At 39.2% G+C, this 23,620-nt stretch overlaps 1 pseudogene; it reads right to left on the reverse strand.

Moving 5' to 3' along the window:
• Nucleotides 1-2,012: 2,012 nt before the first annotated feature.
• LOC129044951 (serine palmitoyltransferase 1-like) overlaps nt 2,013-23,620 on the reverse strand; it is a 52,088-nt pseudogene continuing 30,480 nt past the window's right edge.

Raw genomic sequence — 23,620 nt, forward strand, 5'->3', positions numbered from 1 at the left:
ATATGGCTTGCAGGCTGTAATTTGCCAACCCTTGGTTTACAGCCTAGCTAGCTAAACACTGCTTGTTGTAGTAAAATCTTGCTTTTTAAAACATGTCTCTCATCCTAGTATTGTCATTATGTGTGTGTGGTTTATTGTTAAATATGTAATATTTAAGGGTCTTTCCTATTTAGTTTTATTAACTAAAAGCTGTTTCATAATTATAATGCACAGACATCTATATAGGTTTTTATTTTATCATTCAACCTATTAGCTAATCCTTAGAGTTCTGTTTCATTCTTCATGTGTTTGACAGATGAACATGTCTAAAACACTGATGAAAATGTTACCAGAATATAAACAAAAATGAAATTTTCAGGTTAAAACAATTTTGTTAGTAATATGTAAGTATATCAATTAACCATTAAATAATTTACCAAATTATTCCATTACCTAATCCATATTGCTCCTTCTTGTCCACAAGAATATAGTAAGGTACATTACCAAATATATACCTCTGACTTTAGTGGGCATTTAATGTATTATTAGAGGATCCTGATATCTGTCTTTCTTAAAGAAATTAAACTCATCCCTAGTGATTATACTTTCTTCATCTAACACTATAATATTGATAACATTTGAAAAAATAATGTCTAATAATTAACACTAGATTTACAGAGTATTTTTAGACAATTTTCTAAAATTATCTGAAAAATTTGGCCAGAATCAGTGTAAAATTCACATCTGAGCTTATGGAAGCCAACTTTATTCCACTCTAAAAGGACAAAATTTTGTACTTTTAATTTTATCTTTTAAAATGTTTTAACATAAAGGTAGTGGAAGACGTTACTAAAGGAAGCTTAGATAGTAACATATCTGTCGTCTCAGCTAACACAAAGACCACAGATGGGGCAGATCTGTAGGATGCAAAAACTTTCCTTTTTCTCACCTCATAGTAGTCATATGGCTACTGCAATTCTCTGGTTTCATGTGCTTACAAAATGTCCTTTATTTAAAAATAAAAAGAAAGAGAAAGACAAAGACAAAGAAAGACAAAGAAAGAAAAAGAAAGAAAGAAAGAAAGAAAAGAAAGAAAGAAAGAAAGAAAGAAAAAGAAAGAGAAAGAAGGAAAAAAGAAAAAAAATAATTTCTTCATGTGTCTATTTAAATTAACAAAGACATGAATTGTCCCAGACCTCCCTGTGATGATTAATTTCATGTGTCACTTTTACTGGGCTAAGGGTTGCCCACATGGCTGATAAAACATTATTTCTGAGTGTGTCTGTGTTTCCAGAGAAATTAGCATTTGAATAGGTAGACTGGGTGAAGAGGATCATCCTCACCAATATCTATGGGCATCCTTCAATCTATTCAGAGCCCAAATAAAACAAAAAGGCAGAGGAAGGGTGAATTTAATCTGTCTTCTTGAGCTGGGACATCCATCTTCTCTTGTCCTCCGATATTGGAACACCTGGTTCTCAGACTTTTGGGCTTAGGTTGAACTATATCACTAACTTTCCTGGGCCTCCATCGTGCAGGCAGGAGATTGTGGAACTTCTCAGCCTCGACATCCTTGTGAGCCAATTCCTCCCAAGAATTATCTTCTTCTAGCTATCTCTGTCTCTATCTCTATCTATCTCATCTGTATCAGTATCTGTATCCCTGTGTCATCTATATCATCTGTATCTTTATCTCATCTATCTCTATCTATATCTCTACCTCTATGTCTACATCTATCTTAGTTATCTATCTCATTTATGGTTCTGTTTCTCTGGAGAACCTTAACTAATATAGTCCTTATCTTACGACTCACTTGCCAGCTTACCATGATTATAACCAAGTTGATCACTTCAGAGGAATACTGAATAATATATATTGTTTACACTAAGAGTTAGCTAGCCACCCTCCTGAAGCCGAATCTGGCCCCCACCTCACTTAGTAGAGCAAGCAAACTAAATGTAGATTATACATTGTTTACTCATTTAAAAAAACCCAAAGAATAACTTATCATGACATGCTAAAATTTAAATTTTGATATACAAATAAAATTTTATTAGAACACAATTATATTTATTCATTTACATTTACATTCTTTGTCTATGGCTACTTTTACACTAATGCAGCAGAGTCTGTTAGTTGAGACACAAACAGACCAATAAAGACCAACATTTTTACAATATGACCCTTTAAAAAAAAAATTGACTCTTGGTTTAGACTGATCAATAATCCCATGGGAGGATTTTAATGATTTTCATTTGTAGCCAACCAAGCACTTTTTTTTTCTTGGCTAGGATAAATTTAGAACATCTATGTCCTTCCTTAAAATAGCCCCAGATACTTGAAAGTCTGATTCTCTCACAACTATATTTTTTTCTCTGCTGTTAAAATTTGAACTCATTCTCTTCAGAAATAAAAAGAGTAACAAAATAGAAACTAAGCAGTCCCATTTTTATTTTGCCATTTATGAGGGCCTATACCACCTAGTGGTGGTTTAGTATGTATTTAACAACCAGTACACTGAGAAAAACTGCTGTATTTTTAGTTTGCTTAATTTAGTGGTGTTGAATATTTCCTCTATGACCAATTTTGGCTTACAAATATGATTTATTTGAATGCAAAGTTGGGAGGAGATGAGCACTGTGTGCTCCTATGAGGAGTCCATCTGGCTCAAACATAAACACTATTAATATCACTTTGCTCTAGACATGTGATTCTCCTTGATAATGCTTCTTGCATTAACTGCAACATAAAAGTTACAATCCTTATTATTCATGAAAAACTCAATTTGTATAGGACTCTTGATAATATTTTAATATGTATACATTTTATAATGATTTTTATTGATATTTTTCTTCTTTTAGACTTTTTTTGTTTATTTATATAGTTAGTTTTCACATTAAATGGGAGAAACACTGACATTGTTCAATTCACACCCAGGGAAATTCTGTGTGAATGATACCATATTATATTTCTTTTAATGCTCTAAACAATGTTGTGAGGCAAGTGTTATATCTGATTTGCATATGAAGAAACATATTCTGAGATTAAAAAATTGCCCAGTTTCACACAAGGAATAAATTGGAGAACAGGAGTTCTATATAGATAGACCTGTATGACTTCACAGAGTGAAATGGACAGATAAACAATTCACTTTCCAGGAGAAATCACAGGACAATGGATATCAGAAGAAATGATGGGACCAGGGTAATATTGGATGTTTTGTATATAAAAAACTAATTTGGGCAACAAAAAAGGATATAAAGTCACTGAAGCAAAATATATATTATGAAATCTAAAAGAAAATATGCTATTGGTTGGCCATGGCTACATTATAAAAAACATTTCATTTCACATAAAGTACGAATACTATACTATGACTATGAGTTAATATTAAAAAATTGACCACATAGGAAATAGGAGAAAAGAGTAACAACACTGTGGAAAGCAAAGAAAACGACTGCAAGATGCAGCTATCACCACCATCTCCTGGCCACATACGGACCTCCTCAGAAGCTTAGATGAATAAAGGGAAGAGACTGGAGTTATTAAAATTTGTAAACTCAAGAGTAAAAGCCTTCCTGAGCTGAGGCTAGACCTCTGAGGGAGAGATATGTTCCAACTGCTGCTGTTACCTCTGAAGAGGCACTTTCTGGGGCTCTGAAAAAATTGGTAAACTGAAACAATTACTGCTCCTAGGGCAAGGGGATGTTCTTGGGAGAATATTGGCAAGGACAGCAAACAAACAGGAAAAGGAGATCTATTCTTCCATTCTCTTGCCTATGTTTCTCTAGTACCTCCCAATAGCAGAACCTAGCAGGATCCCATTTGAAGGAACTTGGAAAACATAGCTTGCTGATCCCCATCACGGTTTCATAGCAAATTTATTTCAGGGAAATGTGGCTAGAGATCAAGATTATTAGTAAATCAATTTTCTTACCTAATTTTTAATCTGTATTGATTTCTTATAACATAAATATCTGTGATTACAGAGACCTCAGTATTTTCTTTTTCTTCTGTAGCAGCATTTCAATCTTTTTTGAAGTTCTACCCCTCTTCCACTTCTAGTTCACACCATGTGAGAGCAATGGACCTAATCATCATGGGCAGTGGTCATAATATGTCTCAACCTGCCCAAAATAAAGATGCTACCCCATTAACCATATGGTTTATTTTGTAATATGCTCATGATCCAACCTAGTCCAATGAGAAACTTAACTAAAAATTTTGTTGAAATTACTGAGGAAAACAATGTTCATTTTCTGAAAAAGTAGCTTAGCTAGTAAGATATAAGCTCAGTGCTACTAGTGGCCATCTTGATGTGGAACAATACTGAGAATATTTCTTCAGGTAATCCTACAAGAAATGTGTGAAAAACAGAAAAGAGAAAGTTACAATGAGAAATTTCTTATGTACTGTATTCAGTACAGCCTGAGGGTAGCTCTAAATCTAGATACTTAATAAGAATACTATTGATAATAAATAATACTCATATAGCAAATACTATGTGCTAAGCATTCTTTCATGTACTTTATAAGATTAATATATCTAATACTCACAAGGACTATATGAGATAGATATTATTGTCCAGTTTTATTATGTCCCGCAAATAAAATGCCCTGACAAATTATATTCTCTCAACCATCTTTCTTTTGTTTGCAATCAACATTTTATATGTATTCACTTATTATGTATCACTCCTTTGATTCCTCAAAATTTATTTAGGGCTATATAAATATTTTGCTACTACTGGAATTAGCAAAAATTTAAGATTAAGTTTTCAACCATGTTATTGCCCTCATCATACTGTAGCAAGAATTAGTAATCAATGAATCATAAATCCTATTTATTTATCCCAATTATTCCATGTTCACATACTCACAAAGGACATTATTCTGTCACCATTTAACCCTGTTCCCCAAAATCTCCTCATAAATGCAGTTTCAAAAACAGGCATGTTATAAAAAGTGGTCTTCCTTTCCGTTTACAAGAGCATCCTGACTTCAGGGTGACTGTGAGTGGACTGTCCCTGAGCTGTGCTGCGGGGACAGCCAGCCGTCCAGGAATGTGTGCGATGCCCACACACAATGCCTCCCCCAACTACACATAGGAAAGCCTGGCTTTGTAAAATGGTGAGCAAGTGAGTTTTCTGCAAGGCTAGTTTTTCAGAGGAGAGGTCAAGTATATTTAAATGCAAAGTGGTACAAAACTGTATCTTTGGAGGGAGCCACATATTGACCCAATGGGAGGGCCTGCGGCCTGTTACCATGGCCCTCCCATTGGGTCCTGCCTCCTAGAAGCTAGGAAGGACCTGGAGGATTAGGATTCCATGTCAAGAGCGGGTCACCAGCATCTTCCTTTCTACCCTCTTCTCTCTCAGGGCAAAGAGACTTTTCTTAGAAACTAACATTAAAAAATTGCTTGGGGCAAGGGCAGAAGTGGTGTGGGGGGATTGCCTCAAGTCAACGGATGCTTACTTGATCTACAGTTTCCTGAAGCAGTCTGACATCTTGCTCGCGAGACCCAGTGCTCTCTTCCAGTTGTAGGTGAAAGGCTGGAGAAAGGGACTCCCCCACCACTTTTAATCCAGAAATGCTGAAGAAGGGAAACACACACACAGCCGTAAGTCCCTTCCAGGCTTGAAGATCGCTCACGGAGAAATAATGTTAGAAGTCCGCAACGTCAAGGCACAGTGAATGTACAGAAGCTTGCGACGACGGGAAGCATCATTCCAATTCCAACAAAGAAAGGGAAACGAGGCACTCTGGGCAGTGCTTCCTTATCTAAAAAAGTCTGCCTGCGATGTGGCTTCCCGAGCGCAGGACCGGGTCTCGTGGCCCCAGCCTCCCACCAGGGACTCTGTGCCTCCTTACAGGCCCTCTGGGCCCCACCTTGGCCTATCATCCCCTTGCCATGTGCTCCCTCGCCCCCGATGTTTGTTCTTCCCTGTGCTGGCTGCACGCGCCGGGGCCCAGCTCCTGCACTGCCTGCTGCTGGGGCCTTCTTCATCGCCCACTTTAGGGAAGGCTCTGCTCCATCATTTGCTATTTTTCATCCTGTCTGGATCCTTCACAAGCTACTCACTACAGTTCATGTTATGCTTCCTTGCTTATTATCTATGTCTTTAGTTTTTATTTTGTCTCTCATAAATTACAGGGATGATTTCTGACATTAACAACATTATACCCCATCTCTACAAATAAAACAAAAACAAAAACAAAAAACAAAAAATTGGCCGAGTGTGGTGGCTTGCCCCTGTAGTCCCAGCTACTTGGGAAGCTCAGGTGGGAAGATCGCTTGAACTCAGGAGGTCAAGGTTGCAGTGAGCTGAGATTGTGCCACTACACTCTAGCTTGGGTGACAGAGCAAAACTCTGTCTCAAAGAAAAACCCAACAAATACCAAACATACATTATATTTTGACTAACAGCAATATGTTTAGATAGAAAAAGTCCTTATTTTCATGTTAAGTTTTAGATTTTACTTGGATTAAAATTATTTTCTTTTTACTTAGGATTAACAGCACAAAAATCTGTAGCTTCTCAGGGAGAAAGGTAGATCTTTAGGGGCCAAATCCTGTATTTTTAAATTAAATTAAATTTAATCCTGTATTTTTACTACAGCTGCCATGAGATGCTATTCCATATTACTATTAGTATTATTATTATTTTTGAGACGGCATCTTGCTCTGTCACTCAGGCTGGCTGGAGTGCAGTGGCACGATCTCGGCTACTATCTGGTCAGGTTCATTTAAAGTCTATTTTCTCCTATAACAACAAATATTATTTGATTTTTGACCTACCTCTTAGGACACAAATGTGATATATGTCTATTTGAAACTGAGCTAAACATTTTAGATTCCTTTCATTTAGTCTGTTTCACCTAAAACGATTTGTTTTTCCCTCAGAATGAAATGACAATAAAAAGTACTAGGTAGCACAACTGAATCTTCCCAGTTTAGGACTCAAAAAGCCTTTACAGAATGACTACTGTGTGTTACAATAATGTGAATTCTGGAAACTCATCTGACCTGGCCTTCCAATCACCCTTGGAACATTATTAATTAGCGTCTCCTTTCTTTAAATATAACACATCATGCTAGATCTCTCAATAAAGCAGGCTACAGGTCTGAATCATGGACTCTTGGGCATGTGGAATGTGGGGGAACCTTCTAGATTAGTTCCTTACTAATGTAGAAACTAAGCAATACACTTTGAAAACCCATTTCCTGTGTAAATTCTGACCATGTTAAACGCATATATCAAGTATCTTTTTTCTTAAAGGTCATGTATTTTCACAGTATTAAAAAATTGCTTTCAGTCAGGTGTGGAGGCTCATGCCTGTAATCCCAAGCACTTTGGGAAGCCAAGGCAGGTAGATCACCTGAGGTCAGGAGTTTGAGACCAGCCTGGCCAACATGGTGAAACCGTGTCTCTACTAAAAATATAAAAATTAGCCAGGTGCGGTGGTGGGCACCTGTAATACCAGCTACTCGGGAGGCTGAGGTAGTATAATCACTTGAACCTGGGAGGTAGAGGTTGCAGTGAGCTGAGATCGCGCCACTGCACTCCAGCCTGGGCAACAAAAGCAAGACTCTGTCTCAAAACAAAAACAAAAACAAAAACAAAAAACAAAAAACAAACAAAAAAAAAACTGCTTTCCAAATAGCATTTCATATGAATCAAATGGCCTCAATTTTCCTCAAGAAATACAAGGCGCGATGGCTCACACCTATAATCCCAGCACTTTGGGATGCCAAGGTTGGGGGGATCACGAAGTCAGGAGTTCAAGATCAGCCTGACCAACATGGTGAAACCCCATCTCTACTAAAAATACAAAAATTAGCCAGGTGTGGTGGCACGTGCCTGTAATCCCAGCTACTCAGGAGGCTGAGACAGGAAAGTCACTTGAATCTGGGAGGTGGAGGTTGCAGTGAACTGAGATCGTGCCACTGTGCTCCAGCCTGAGTGACAGAGCAAGACTCTGTCTCCAAAAAAAAAAAAAAGAAAAGAAATACAAGGCACCTGAGGTCCAAATCTAACTTGTGCTTTTTGATCAAATGGTCTCATCTCACATGCTGGTGAGAGAAGGAATTAAACAAAATGCCCTATCTCTGGTTGCCTAGATGCTGAATGTCAGATGAGTTTAATTAAAATCAAATGGACACGCTTGTAGCTTGAGTTCAGAGGAGCCATGTTTCAGAGTCTATTACACTACTCTTTAACAAAAGAGTATCATCTTATCCCAGTGGATAAACGAGCACTGGGCTAGCTCCCAGGGACAGAGCAATCACCCAGGTAGCCACGGTCTCCACTGTGTGCTTATAGCCTATAGGGAGAATCTGACACCAATAACTATCTCTATTACAATGAAAACAGAGGCAAACCAGCATAGGATGTTGACTTCCTTTCCCAAACTGAATCTCAGAGATGAGAGTAGTGAGAAATTAGAGAAAAACTGAACAAAAAAATTACTCAGAACTAAACATTGAAGATACTGCCTTTGAAAATATTTATCTTTAACGTATTTATTGGAAAATGAGAAATAAAACCAAAAGCTAAATGTAAGAAGCTGAAGAAGAGTAAGAACACAGTGCAATAAGACAGTGCATAAAAATAAGAAAACACACTGATGAAAACACACAAAACCAAATTTATATAAATAAAAAGTTAAAATAATATAGATATATGAGAGATAATCAACAACTATTCCCAAACCAAAGGCCCCAAGCCTAGATGGCCGTAAAGTGGGAGACCTACTCTCAACTTTTTTTTTTTTCTTTTATTATTATTATTATTATTATACTTTAGGTTTTATGGTACATGTGCGCAATGTGCAGGTAAGTTACATATGTATACATGTGCCATGCTGGTGCGCTGCACCCACCAACTCGTCATCTAGCATTAGGTATATCTCCCAATGCTATCCCTCCCCCCTCCCCCCACCCCACAACAGTCCCCAGAGTGTGATGTTCCCCTTCCTGTGTCCATGTGTTCTCATTGTTCAATTCCCACCTATGAGTGAGAATATGCGGTGTTTGGTTTTTTGTTCTTGCGATAGTTTACTGAGAATGATGATTTCCAATTTCATCCATGTCCCTACAAAGGACGTGAACTCATCATTTTTTATGGCTGCATAGTATTCCATGGTGTATATGTGCCACATTTTCTTAATCCAGTCTATCATTGTTGGACATTTGGGTTGGTTCCAAGTCTTTGCTATTGTGAATAATGCCGCAATAAACATACGTGTGCATGTGTCTTTATAGCAGCATGATTTATAGTCCTTTGGGTATATACCCAGTAATGGGATGGCTGGGTCGAATGGAATTTCTAGTTCTAGATCCCTGAGGAATCGCCACACTGACTTCCACAAGGGTTGAACTAGTTTACAGTCCCACCAACAGTGTAAAAGTGTTCCTATTTCTCCACATCCTCTCCAGCACCTGTTGTTTCCTGACTTTTTAATGATTGCCATTCTAACTGGTGTGAGATGGTATCTCATTGTGGTTTTGATTTGCATTTCTCTGATGGCCAGTGATGGTGAGCATTTTTTCATGTGTCTTTTGGCTGCATAAATGTCTTCTTTTGAGAAGTGTCTGTTCATGTCCTTCGCCCACTTTTTGATGGGGTTGTTTGTTTTTTTCTTGTAAATTTGTTGGAGTTCATTGTAGATTCTGGATATTAGCCCTTTGTCAGATGAGTAGGTTGCGAAAATTTTCTCCCATTTTGTAGGTTGCCTGTTCACTCTGATGGTAGTTTCTTTTGCTGTGCAGAAGCTCTTGAGTTTAATTAGATCCCATTTGTCAATTTTGGCTTTTGTTGCCATTGCTTTTGGTGTTTTAGACATGAAGTCCTTGCCCATGCCTATGTCCTGAATGGTAATGCCTAGGTTTTCTTCTAGGGTTTTTATGGTTTTAGGTCTAACATGTAAGTCTTTAATCCATCTTGAATTGATTTTTGTATAAGGTGTAAGGAAGGGATCCAGTTTCAGCTTTCTACATATGGCTAGCCAGTTTTCCCAGCACCATTTATTAAATAGGGAATCCTTTCCCCATTTCTTGTTTTTGTCAGGTTTGTCAAAGATCAGATACTTGTAGATATGTGGCATTATTTCTGACGGCTCTGTTCTGTTCCATTGATCTATATCTCTGTTTTGGTACCAGTACCATGCTGTTTTGGTTACTGTAGCCTTGTAGTATAGTTTGAAGTCAGGTAGTGTGATGCCTCCAGCTTTGTTCTTTTGGCTTAGGATTGACTTGGCGATGCGGGCTCTTTTTTGGTTCCATATGAACTTTAAAGTAGTTTTTTCCAATTCTGTGAAGAAAGTCATTGGTAGCTTGATGGGGATGGCATTGAATCTGTAAATTACCTTGGGAAGGATGGCCATTTTCATGATATTGATTCTTCCTACCCATGAGCATGGAATGTTCTTCCATTTGTTTGTATCCTCTTTTATTTCCTTGAGCAGTGGTTTGTAGTTCTCCTTGAAGAGGTCTTTCACATCCCTTGTAAGTTGGATTCCTAGGTATTTTATTCTCTTTGAAGCAATTGTGAATGGGAGTTCACTCATGATTTGGCTCTCTGTTTGTCTGTTATTGATGTATAAGAATGCTTGTGATTTTTGCACATTGATTTTGTATCCTGAGACTTTGCTGAAGTTGCTTATCAGCTTAAGGAGATTTTGGGCTGAGACAATGGGGTTTTCTAGATATACTATCATGTCATCTGCAAACAGGGACAATTTGACTTCCTCTTTTCCTAATTGAATACCCTTGATTTCCTTCTCCTGCCTAATTGCCCTGGCCAGAACTTCCAACACTATGTTGAATAGAAGTGGTGAGAGAGGGCATCCCTGTCTTGTGCCAGTTTTCAAAGGGAATGCTTCCAGTTTTTGCCCATTCAGTATGATATTGGCTGTGGGTTTGTCATAAATAGCTCTTATTATTTTGAGATACGTCCCATCAATTCCTAATTTATTGAGAGTTTTTAGCATGAAGGGTTGTTGAATTTTGTCAAAGGCCTTTTCTGCATCTATTGAGATAATCATGTGGTTTTTGTCTTTCGTTCTGTTTATATGCTGGATTACATTTATTGATTTGCGTATATTGAACCAGCCTTGCATCCCAGGGATGAAGCCCGCTTGATCATGGTGGATAAGCTTTTTGATGTGCTGCTGGATTCTGTTTGCCAGTATTTTATTGAGGATTTTTGCATCAATGTTCATCAAGGATATTGGTCTAAAATTCTCTTTTTTTGTTGTGTCTCTGCCAGGCTTTGGTATCAGGATGATGCTGGCCTCATAAAATGAGTTAGGGAGGATTCCCTCTTTTTCTATTGATTGGAATAGTTTCAGAAGGAATGGTACCAGCTCCTCCTTGTACCTCTGGTAGAATTCGGCTGTGAATCCATCTGGACCTGGACTTTTTTTGGTTGGTAAGCTATTGATTATTGCCACAATTTCAGCTCCTGTTATTGGTCTATTCAGAGATTCAACTTCTTCCTGGTTTAGTCTTGGGAGGGTGTATGTGTTGAGGAATTTATCCATTTCTTCTAGATTTTCTAGTTTATTTGCATAGAGGTGTTTGTAATATTCTCTGATGGTAGTTTGTATTTCTGTGGGATCGGTGGTGCTATCCCCTTTATCATTTTTTATTGCATCTATTTGATTCTTCTCTCTTTTTTTCTTTATTAATCTTGCTAGCGGTCTATCAATTTTGTTGATCCTTTCAAAAAACCAGCTCCTGGATTCATTTATTTTTTGAAGGGTTTTTTGTGTCTCTATTTCCTTCAGTTCTGCTCTGATTTTAGTTATTTCTTGCCTTCTGCTAGCTTTTGAATGTGTTTGCTCTTGCTTTTCTAGTTCTTTTAATTGTGATGTTAGGGTGTCAATTTTGGATCTTTCCTGCTTTCTCTTGTGGGCATTTAGTGCTATAAATTTCCCTCTACACACTGCTTTGAATGCATCCCAGAGATTCTGGTATGTTGTGTCTTGGTTCTCATTGGTTTCAAAGAACATCTTTATTTCTGCCTTCATTTCGTTATGTACCCAGTAGTCATTCAGGAGCAGGTTGTTCAGTTTCCACGTAGTTGAGCGGTTTTGAGTGAGATTCTTAATCCTGAGTTCTAGCTTGATTGCACTGTGATCTGAGAGACAGTTTGTTACAATTTCTGTTCTTTTACATTTATTGAGGAGAGCTTTACTTCCAAGTATATGGTCAATTTTGGAATAGGTGTGGTGTGGTGCTGAAAAAAATGTATATTCTGTTGATTTGGGGTGGAGAGTTCTGTAGATGTCTATTAGGTCCGCTTGGTGCAGAGCTGAGTTCAATTCCTGGGTATCCTTGTTGACTTTCTGTCTCGTTGATCTGTCTAATGTTGATAGTGGGGTGTTAAAGTCTCCCATTATTAATGTGTGGGAGTCTAAGTCTCTTTGTAGGTCACTCAGGACTTGCTTTATGAATCTGGGTGCTCCTGTATTGGGTGCATATATATTTAGGATAGTTAGCTCTTCTTGTTGAATTAATCCCTTTACCATTATGTAATGGCCTTCTTTGTCTCTTTTGATCTTTGTTGGTTTAAAGTCTGTTTTATCAGAGACTAGGATTGCAACCCCTGCCTTTTTTTGTTTTCCATTTGCTTGGTAGATCTTCCTCCATCCTTTTATTTTGAGCCTATGTGTGTCTCTGCATGTGAGATGGGTTTCCTGAATACAGCACACTGATGGGTCTTGAGTCTTTATCCAATTTGCCAGTCTGTGTCTTTTAATTGGAGCATTTAGTCCATTTACATTTAAAGTTAATATTGTTATGTGTGAATTTGATCCTGTCATTATGATGTTAGCTGGATATTTTGCTCATTAGTTGATGCAGTCTCTTCCTAGTCTCGATGTTCTTTACATTTCGGTATGATTTTGCAGTGGCTGGTACCGGTTGTGCCTTTCCATGTTTAGCGCTTCCTTCAGGAGCTCTTTTAGGGCAGGCCTGGTGGTGACAAAATCTCTCAGCATTTGCTTGTCTGTAAAGTATTTTATTTCTCCTTCACTTATGAAGCTTAGTTTGGCAGGATATGAAATTCTGGGTTGAAAATTCTTTTCTTTAAGAATGTTGAATATTGGCCCCCACTCTCTTCTGGCTTGTAGGGTTTCTGCCGAGAGATCTGCTGTTAGTCTGATGGGCTTCCCTTTGATGGTAACCCGACCTTTCTCTCTGGCTGCCCTTAACATTTTTTCCTTCATTTCAACTTTGGTGAATCTGACAATTATGTGTCTTGGAGTTGCTCTGCTCGAGGAGTATCTTTGTGGCGTACTCTGTATTTCCTGAATCTGAATGTTGGCCTGCCTTGCTAGATTGGGGAAGTTCTCCTGGATAATATCCTGCAGAGTGTTTTCCAACTTGTTTCCATTCTCCCCGTCACTTTCAGGTACACCAATCAGACGTAGATTTGGTCTTTTCACATAGTCCCACATTTCTTGGAGGCTTTGCTCGTTTCTTTTTATTCTTTTTTCTCTAAACTTCCCTTCTCGCTTCATTTCATTCATTTCATCTTCCAGGGCTGATACCCTTTCTTCCATTTGATCGCATCGGCTCCTGAGGCTTCTGCATTCTTCACGTAGTTCTCGAGCCTTGGTTTTCAGCTCCATCAGCTCCTTTAAGCACTTCTCTGTATTGGTTATTCTAGTTATACATTCTTCTAAATTTTTTTCAAAGTTTTCAACTTCTTTGCCTTTGGTTTGAATATCCTCCCGTAGCTCGGAGTAATTTGATCGTCTGAAGCCTTCTTCTCTCAGCTCGTCAAAGTCATTCTCCGTCCAGCTTTGTTCCGTTGCTGGTGAGGAACTGCGTTCCTTTGGAGGAGGAGAGGTACTCTGGTTTTTAGAGTTTCCAGTTTTTCTGCTCTGTTTTTTCCCCATCTTTGTGGTTTTATCTACTTTTGGTCTTTGATGATGGTGATGTACAGATGGGTTTTTGGTGTGGATGTCCTTTCTGTTAGTTTTCCTTCTAACAGACAGAACCCTCAGCTGCAGGTCTGTTGGAGTACCTGGCCGGCCGTGTGAGGTGTCAGTCTGCCCCTGCTGAGGGGTGCCTCCCAGTTAGGCTGCTCGGGGGTCAGGGGTCAGGGACCCACTTGAGGAGGCAGTCAGCCCGTTCTCAGATCTCCAGCTGCGTGCTGGGAGAACCACTGCTCTCCTCACAGCTGTCAGACAGGGACATTTAAGTCTGCAGAGGTTACTGCTGTCTTTTTGTTTGTGTGTGTCCTGCCCCCAGAGGTGGAGCCTACAGAGGCAGGCAGGCCTCCTTGAGCTGTGGTGGGCTCCACCCAGTTCAAGCTTCCAGGATGCTTTGTTTACCTAAGCGAGCCTGGGCAATGGCGGGCGCCCCTCCCCCAGCCTCACTGCCGACTTGCTGTTTGATCTCAGACTGCTGTGCTAGCAATCAGCGAGACTCCGTGGGCGTAGGACCCTCTGAGCCAGGTGCGGGCTATACTCTCCTGGGGCACCGTTTCCTAAGCCCGTCGGAAAAGCACAGTATTCGGGTGGGAGTGGCCCGATTTTCCAGGTGCCGTCTGTCACCCCTGGAAGGGGAACTCCCTGACCCCTTGCGCTTCCCGAGTGAGGCAATGCCTCGCCCCTGCTTCGGCTGGCGCACGGTGCGCTCACCGACTGACCTGCGCCTACTGTCTGGCACTCCCTAGTGAGATGAACACGGTACCTCAGATGGAAATGCAGAAATCACCCGTCTTCTGCGTCGCTTGCGCTGGGAGCTGTAGACCGGAGCTGTTCCTATTCGGCCATCTTGGCTCCTCCCCTACTCTCAACTTTTGAAGAAACGATCAAGTCTTGTTTTACTCAGTGCTTCCATGAGGCAGAAAGAGTGGCAAATAGCCAAATCATCTACTGAAGCTACCCTAACACTGACTGCTATGTTACGTAAAGTTGGTACAAGGTTATAGATCCATTTAAATTATAAACATAAATATAAAAAGTCAAATTAAAATATTAGCTAAATAAATCTAACAGTGTAGAAAAAGATATTATAATGAAGTAATGGTTTTCTTAAGAATGCAGGGATGGTTTAACATCAGAAAATATTTCAATGTAATTCGGCCATAAGACAAATTTATGATTTACCTTAATAGATGTTAAAAAAAATGGATAAAGTTCAACATCTATTTATGATTTTAAAAAAAGGCCTTCAAATTTAGGAATCATTTAGCCAGGTGCAGTGGTACGCACCGGTAGTCCCAACTAGTTGGGAGGTGCTTGAGTCCAGGAGTTTGAGGCTATAGTGTGTTGACTATATCTGTGAATAGCCACTGCCCTCCAGCCTGGGCAACATAGCACAATCCTCTCTCTTAAAAAAACCACAAAACAAAACAAAACTAGGAATAATTCAATAAAAGCTGCTCACCAAAAACCCATAGCATGATGTTTTATACTTAATGAAGAAGTGCTTCTATACTGGGAATAAGGAAAGAATGTTTGCTCTTATTGCCACTGTTCAATACAGATTAGGGACTCAGACCAAAGCAATAAAATAAGAAAATGAACTAAGATGTAAAAGCATTAGGAAGGAAAGAGAGAACACCATTATTGCAGACAACAGGACTTCCATGCATGTCATTATAACAGAATGAAACAACTACTGGAAATACTAAGAGTTTAGAAAGACTCCTGGATATGAGGTCAGTTTAGAGAAAATAATAATATTCTTATGAATCAGCAATAATCAAGTAGAAAATATAACAGAAAAGACAACTCTATTCATAACAGCAACAAAATCTATAGGATGTCTGAAAATTCCCTTTAAAGGTTCCATAAAGGTACAAGGGCTTTATAGGAATTCCATTAAAGGACACAAAGGGAGATTTAAATAGAGAGCTCATGTTCATGGATGACATTTCCCTCCATATTCATCAGAAAATTTAATGCAGTTCCAATTAAGATTCTAGCAATAATTTTGGAGAAACCCATATTCCAAAACAGTGATAAAAACAGACATTAGTGGTAAACCTGTATTCCAAAACAGTGATAAAAACAGACAAAATCAAAAGAGTCTGACGAATGAGCAAATATACCAATGGAATGGAAGAGACAGTTTAAAAACAGATCTAGGTACAAATGGGAACCTGGTATATGATACAGTACTGCCAACCAGTAGGAGAAAGGATGTTTTATACTTAGCCAGATGTTATTCAGAAATTGATCTCAGTAATCTTAAACTGAAATATTCTTCTCTTGACCAATTTCTTTCTCCAGCCACCATCTTGTTTCTCAGTTCCTCTTCAGAGAAAAACTCCTCAAAACAGTCATCTAAGCTGTGTCCACCTGTCTGGAACCTCCTTCAAGCAGGCATTTTACCCCACACTCCCCTGAAACTACTCACCAAGTCATAATACCTCTACATGATGAAGTCAAAGGATCAGTTTTCTGTTATCTGGTCTGGCCTGTCAGCAGTGGCATGTCACAGGCTGACCTACATAAGCAATTTCTTCCCTGGTTTCCAGGACCCTAGTCTCTTCTAGCCTGCCTCTTCCTCACTGGCCACTCTTTCTCGGACTAGTCTTCGCTAGTTTCTGACCTCTTCACACTGAAATGCTTCATATAATATCCATACCCCAAGACTCAAAAATTTATCTCTAGCTCAGTACTCTCCCTCACACTTCAGACTTATATATCCAGCTGCTGCTCTGCACTCCATGTCTGATGGGCACTTTGGGCTTAACATAACCACTGCTGACCTTCCCCAGGAAGTATTTCTCCATAGTTCTGTCCCTCTCACTCATTAGCAACTCTACCTATTTACTCTGACCAAACCCCTTAAGCTCTACCTGGAGTCTTCTCTTTCTCACTCACCCTGCATATGAACTTCTGCCAGATCCAGTGTGCTCTCCCTTCAGAAGATACCCAGAATCCAGACACTTCGCACGTCATGGCTCCCAACATGGTTAGAGTCACCATCACCTTTCACCTGAGTCAATCTCCTAACTGGTCTCCCTGCTTCTGTTCTTATTGCTGTTCAATGTATTTTTTCACACCATGCAAAAGTAATTTTGCTATGGTATCAGATAGGCTGTTTCACTTTTTTGCTCAAAACCATGCTAGGGCTTCCTCTGTGTGCCAATGCCCTCATCACGGCTCACAAGTCCCTGTGTGCGGATGGCCCATGACCCAGCCCTCATCTTCCACCAGATTTCCCACTCCTTCCCTCCTGTCACATTGGCCTCTTTGCTATTTTGTTTACTGTTCTCTGTAACCATCTAGATACCAGCACGGTTTGCCCCTGCGACCCTTTTGAATGCGTGTTTGCTATGAGGTGCCATGGAGTCTTCCAACTGTGGATAATGAGTAGGCAACTGGGTGTGAGACCTGCAGCTGCAGTGGTCCAGGGTGGAGATATGAAGCTGGGAGCTGTCTACATACACGTGTCATGAAATGATGTGGAGCTCCAGCTGTGGAAGAAGGCATTCTTCAAGAAGGTAACGAGAAGAAGAGAAGCACAGACAAAGCCTTGAAGAGCAAGGTGTTGAAAGAAAGCCTTCAGAGGAGACCGAGATGGAGCCATTCAAAGATGTAAAAGGAAATCCAGGCGTGCAGTGTAGCAGAGTCCAAAGAAGGAAAGAGTGGTCAACTGTGCTGAAAACTATGGGGACATCAAGAAGATGAGCTCTGAAGATGGTCCACTGGATTCAGCAGTCAGTGGAGACCTCCACAAAAACAGTCCAGGCGAAGGGCAGTAGCAGAAGCCAGGTCTCAGAGCTGCCAGTGTAAGTGAAGACGTGGAGATGATAGCTACTGAGAGGAGCAAAGACATGGGGAGTTGCAGAGGGAAACGTTGGGTGACAGGCAAGAGGAATTTAAAGTGGACGTGACTGCTAATCAAATGACACAAGAAAGGGGACAGGCTGAGGACAAAGTAGCAGGGACAAGCAAAGGCACTCAGTCCTTAAAAAAGGGCCTGTGGTAGTTGGAGCAACATTTATTGGCCTACAGGAGGGAAGACTGGTTCAGATACCCACAGGTGTGTAGATTTGTCAGGAAATATGACAGAGTCCCAAGTGACAGCATAAGGCGAGGCTGTTAGCTAAAAGTGAGGGGAGTGAAGACAAGAGGATTAGGAATTTTGGAAAGAAAAAGTGTGATAGAGCTGGGGTAAGTGGAGATTGGACTTAGAAAAAGGCAGGTTAACACCATAGAGTGAAGGGCATATAAGGCTAGCACTGATGAATTTCCAGTGACTCCAATATGCTAGGCTGTGTTGGCATATTAATATTTCACAAACCAATGGAACTGGAACCAATACAAATATATCTCTCTACCATAAATCATGCAAGAACTGCTGTTACTATCACACAGGCACACCCAGAATTTTAATTGTCTCTGCCCCTTCTTTATCTGGAACAGCCGTGATGTACTCATTTATCAATTGTCCTTTTCTTTCAGTTAAGTCTCCAGTTTCCATATCTGGAACAGAGATAGGACTTTCATGACCAAGAAAGCATGCTTCACCTTACGAAAGGCAAAAAGAAAGACCCCGGGCAATGTGAAATCACTTCCTATAAGACCAGAAATGTGCCTGGAGAATCACCAACCTCGATCTTTTTTTTTTTTTTAACTACAGAGGAATCTTAAAGAGTGACTCTTGTGTAGTTTAAAAAAAGAAAAAAAAAGAAACACTGATAAAATTTCACTTGTTTCTTTTTCTTGTGTTAAAACTTAGTAATTTATTAAAAAGTAATACAGATGTTATGAACCCAGTCATCTAATTACATAATATATAATGGCATCCCTGTGTGTGCAGACATGGAGAGATGCTTCAGTGTTTACCCTGGTTATTTCTGGTGGTAAGATGTTGGGTTGTTATTTTCATCTTTCTATCTTCTGTACTGCTGTAATATTTTATTAATGAGTTTGTTTCATTTTCAGAAAAACAAAGTCACGATTCTTTAAAACAGATCATCTGGTTTTATACAAATAAACCAATGTGAGTGAACTAAGTTTTTGGTTTCTTAGTTGCAATCTGGTCAAACTGACCCAGGCCTATAAATTTAAAACTTTCCATTAGTTGTTAAGTGTGGTGCAGATAAACTTTATGTTGGTTGAAAATATATAAAACTCACCCTTGTAAAGCTTTATGAATTTGTCTGCACTTTTCCTTAAACACTGCAAAAATACCTAGATGAAAAAAATACATTTGACAGTCTATTTGAAACGTATGATAGTACTAACCTAAAAATATTTTTGAAGACCCAGATCAAGCTCATCAATTTAAAATGCTACAAATCCTTCTACATACTAACAGAGCCAGGAATCCACACTCCCCTGAAGGCCCAAGCTCTGTCTGGTGCTAACCGGCCCCTTCTCACCTCACTATTCCACTTTCAACACACCTGGAATGATGCTTTCAAGAGCAATCAATGCCTCTTGTTCTCATCAAGATCCTAATCTGGCCAAGAATCAAAGGGTACAAATTTATTGCTTATTTCTTTATCATAAACAATTTGGTAAAAAATCAACTATAGTAAAATAATTTTTACAATATTTCTTGATATTTTCCTTTTTTATTCAAGGAAAATCCCAAAACTAAAGTATCTGATCAGAAGGTAGGAGTGCCAGGCCATCTGAGAAGCAAACATATGAATGAGCACAGAGACACACATTTTCTGGTTCTCTGAATTAGTATCAGTGATGAAGATTCAGAAATACTGTACTGGGTAGGGCTTGCTGCTCCCTTTCCATTTTAAGCTTTGCAAAGGTGGCACTGTCATAGCCAAAGGCCACATTTTAAATTCTTAGTAGACTTTTTATTTTTCCCAATGAGTAAGTTCTTTGCTGGTAAACCCGGCTTGGCCTCAGTACCAACTGATGATTCAAAGGCTAAAGGCGAAAACTCGCAATATTTATAAAATTGCACAGACAAAAAAGCAGCATGCTTCAGGTGATTTCTCAAAAAACTATTAACCAAATAAAGACTGGCTTATTTACACCAATGGAACGTTTAGGCCCAGAACTGGCTGAGAGCCCCTCCTCCTCCCAGCATCTCCACCCATTATCTGAGCTAGCCTTGCTTTGGCTCTGGCTCTGGCTCCAAGCACAGGAGAAAAGCTCTGACCCCAAGTCCTTGGGGCAGGAATAGCTTCTTCACTGCCATTCTTCCTACGAATGCCATATAATGTAACTGCAAACCAGTTTTGTCTGGCAAATAATTTCTCCAGTAAGTAAATCAGTAACACAACTAATGTAACCTGAAATCTCTTTGATTTCTTGGGTTTTTAAAGGGTTATACCTGGATTCTCTTCCATGATGTTGAGGGCCTCAATTGCTGCAGCAGCTAACAGGGGAGGTAACAAAGCCGAAAAGCGGTATCCCTGGCCAGAAAGTTGCTGAGAAGAAACAAATGAGTTGAAGACATATACACATTCTCTGTCCTTTCTAGGTAAACATTTGAAAGGCAACGGTTCTCTAGAACAACTACTGAACAGTGTGTACATGTGGTGAGGGGGGTAAGATCCAGCCATAAATAAACATTATAAGTGTAACAGAAACAAGACTTTTTGTTAAATGAGAGATCATTTCTAAAGAGAAATCTTTTGAGTGATTCTTTAAAAGTTGACATTTAAATAAAAATTGTGTGATAAACTAAGTAAAATTTTGTATTTCGAAGTTATATTTTGAGGTGACCAATGGAGAAATTAGTTTCAGTTTTAGCTCCTGTTTTTAAAAAGAACCCACCTGATGATCAATTACAAAAGACCTGCCACAGCAGAAACCTCCAATAGAAGCAAGTGCATTCTCCATGTTGGCACTGATAAGATCAATATCATCAATCTGCCGGAAAAGGAGGAGTAACAGTTATTCCACAATTTAAAGAAAAAAAGGCCAACTTCAAGCCTAGAGACAAAATTTAACAGCATTAAACTGTCTGTTAATATCTGGATTCAAACTACCTATCTACATGAAAATAAAAAATAAACCATATAACATCTATCGCTGAATGAACTGTAGTTTCATGACCCATCTCTGAAACTGTCTCATCTTACACATTTTTACCATTTCATTATACATGACAAATTAACTCACAGCAAAGACAAATAAATTATAAGAAGATAAAACCCAAAGCTCTTGGATATTAAACGTAGTCACAGGTATAAAATAAGACTATTTCCTCACTAAAACAGTTGTCTAGCTGGCCTTCTTCATGGGAGGCACTGAGATAAATAAAAACAAGCCTATCGAAGTTTTGAGCATTTTATTCTTGTATTCAGTTTGCCTCTCAGCATTTCATAAGTCAATTTATCCAAACGTCATGGCGATGGAATCTTTGACCAACTGGACAGCAGAAGAACCTAATGTGCTCTAATGACCTAATGGGCTTTGAGTCCTACATCTTTCTGACCACTCAGAACTCCTTCAGTCCTCATCTTTGGGTCCAGCCCTCAGCACCAAGTTCCATTCTGGGCACACAGTAGGCATTCAATCATTACTTACTGATGGCCATGTTAATGGATTGTCAGAACACAGCTAGTGTTTTCCTTAGTGTTTCATAGATCCAGCAGAGTTTTGAGAAACTCTGCACTCCTGCTCTTTTAAAAAGCATTTTTAAACCTTTCATTATGAAAAATTTCAAGCCTGAACAAAGTAGAACAGAACAAAGAATCCCCATCATCCAGATTCAAACATTATCAACTCAAGGACAACCTTGCTTCACCTATATCCCCTACCACCCTCATCATTTCTTTGTAGTGAGTCCCAGACTTCACGGGGTTTCATCTATAAACATTTCACTGTGTATTTCTAAAAGATAAAATCTCTCTCAAAATATAATCACAAAACTAGTATCATGCTTAAGATGTTAACAATTTTTAAATGTTAAATTTAAATTTGATGTTAAATACATTCAAATATTCGGTGTTCAAATATCTCTGATTGTCTCACCAAATTTTCTTTTAACAGCATTTGTTTGAATCAGGATCCAAATAAAGCCCGTACATTCTGCTCTCTACTCTCAGGCGCTGGTGAATATTTCCTCAGTGACAACTGCTGGAAGCATTCACAAAACTACAACAGTGAAGTTCGAGTTTTTTCCTCCATAAAAAATTTCATGCCTTAAAAAAGGCTGTAGTGTACTGCTAAATCTGCTTGAATTACACTTACATTTATCTTTCCATTTATTCCATTTGCTTCCTCGGTGCATGTAACTGCTGAATGTCAGTCTGCCTTGGAGGAGGTGCTTCCATCCAACCTCCCGGGATATTCACTCTGCTCTACATTTTTCTCTGGGACTATATGGTAGTGGGATGTCGATAATGTAAGGCAATTTTACGTTTTACAGTTCAACTGTGTAACACAGGTTGCACAGCTCTTATGTGCATGTTCTGGAGAAAAAGCTTTCTGTAACTCTTCCCGTGGTGGTTGGTAAGACAGCTGTTCAAGACTGGCTGACTTCCTCTGCCCTGAGGCTTCAGGAGCAAAACCCACTAGGCACTGCGGGCAGTCTGGGTCCGTTTCCCTCAGAAAAGGTAACATGACACCTCATTCTGTTTGGGACTTTAAGAGGTTTTGCTGAATGCATGCCAGTGGTGTTTCTGACACACACTGACACACACACACACACGCACGCATAACTGTATCTACCTCCCACAAACACGTTATATAGAATACAGATTTTTAAATACTAGAAACAGTATCCTTTCTCTGCCATCATGAATACTTCTGAAAAAACTACTCAGGAAATTCCTAATGATTTTAAGAAATAATTGGAAGGCAAAATTTAACCATTTCTACAGAAGAGACACTAAAGCCAATTCAAATGCAACTTTGCAAACAGAGCACAAACCATGACTACCCACTCCGAGTTTATAAGTTCAGAAGGAAGATGGGGTTCCCTGGTCTGGCTGACTAGACTCATCCTGGGCTCACTGAGGTGAGAGACACCAAAGTTTCATGACCCTTCAAACTAAGGAGCACTGTCTTGTGCCTATAAAAGTATATGCCTAGCAGAATGGAACTACATGTTTCCTATGTCTCCTATAAGAGGGGAAACATTCTTAAAAAAGGGGAACTTACATTGATTCCATAGTGTTCAGTGACTCCTCGGCCATGCTCTCCTAGGACTCCAAATGAAAGGCTTTCCTCCAGGAAGATTCTTGCTTTGTATTTGTATTTTAACTTAACCTAAGTGTTATATAACGGTTAAAATACTAATGATTAGCACCATATAGAACATATTATGAAGAAAAAATTAAGATTAAAAAGTATGTACAGCTGACTCTCAATACTTGTGAATTCTATACATGCAAATTCATCTACTTATTAAAATTTATTTGCAACCTCCAAATCAATACTTTTTTCCTGTCATCACAGATATGTGCATGTGCAGAACTGTGAAGAATTTGAATTACCTGACACGTGTTTTCCCAGGTGAAGGTGAACAGGCAACTGTTTCAGCTCTGATCCTGTGAAAAAGTATCCTTTTCATGGCCTATTTATTGCCACTTTTTTGGACTTCTGTGTTTTGTTGGTGATTTTGCTATTTAGAGTGGCCCCCAAGTGTCATGCTAAAGTGCCGTCTATTACTCCTAGTGCTGTAATGTCCCTTATGGAGAAAATTTGTGTGTTAGAGAAGCTTTGTTCAGGCATGAGTTGTA

Source organism: Pongo pygmaeus, chromosome 8, assembly GCF_028885625.2.
Source record: "Pongo pygmaeus isolate AG05252 chromosome 8, NHGRI_mPonPyg2-v2.0_pri, whole genome shotgun sequence".
Classification (NCBI taxonomy): Eukaryota; Metazoa; Chordata; class Mammalia; order Primates; family Hominidae; genus Pongo; species Pongo pygmaeus.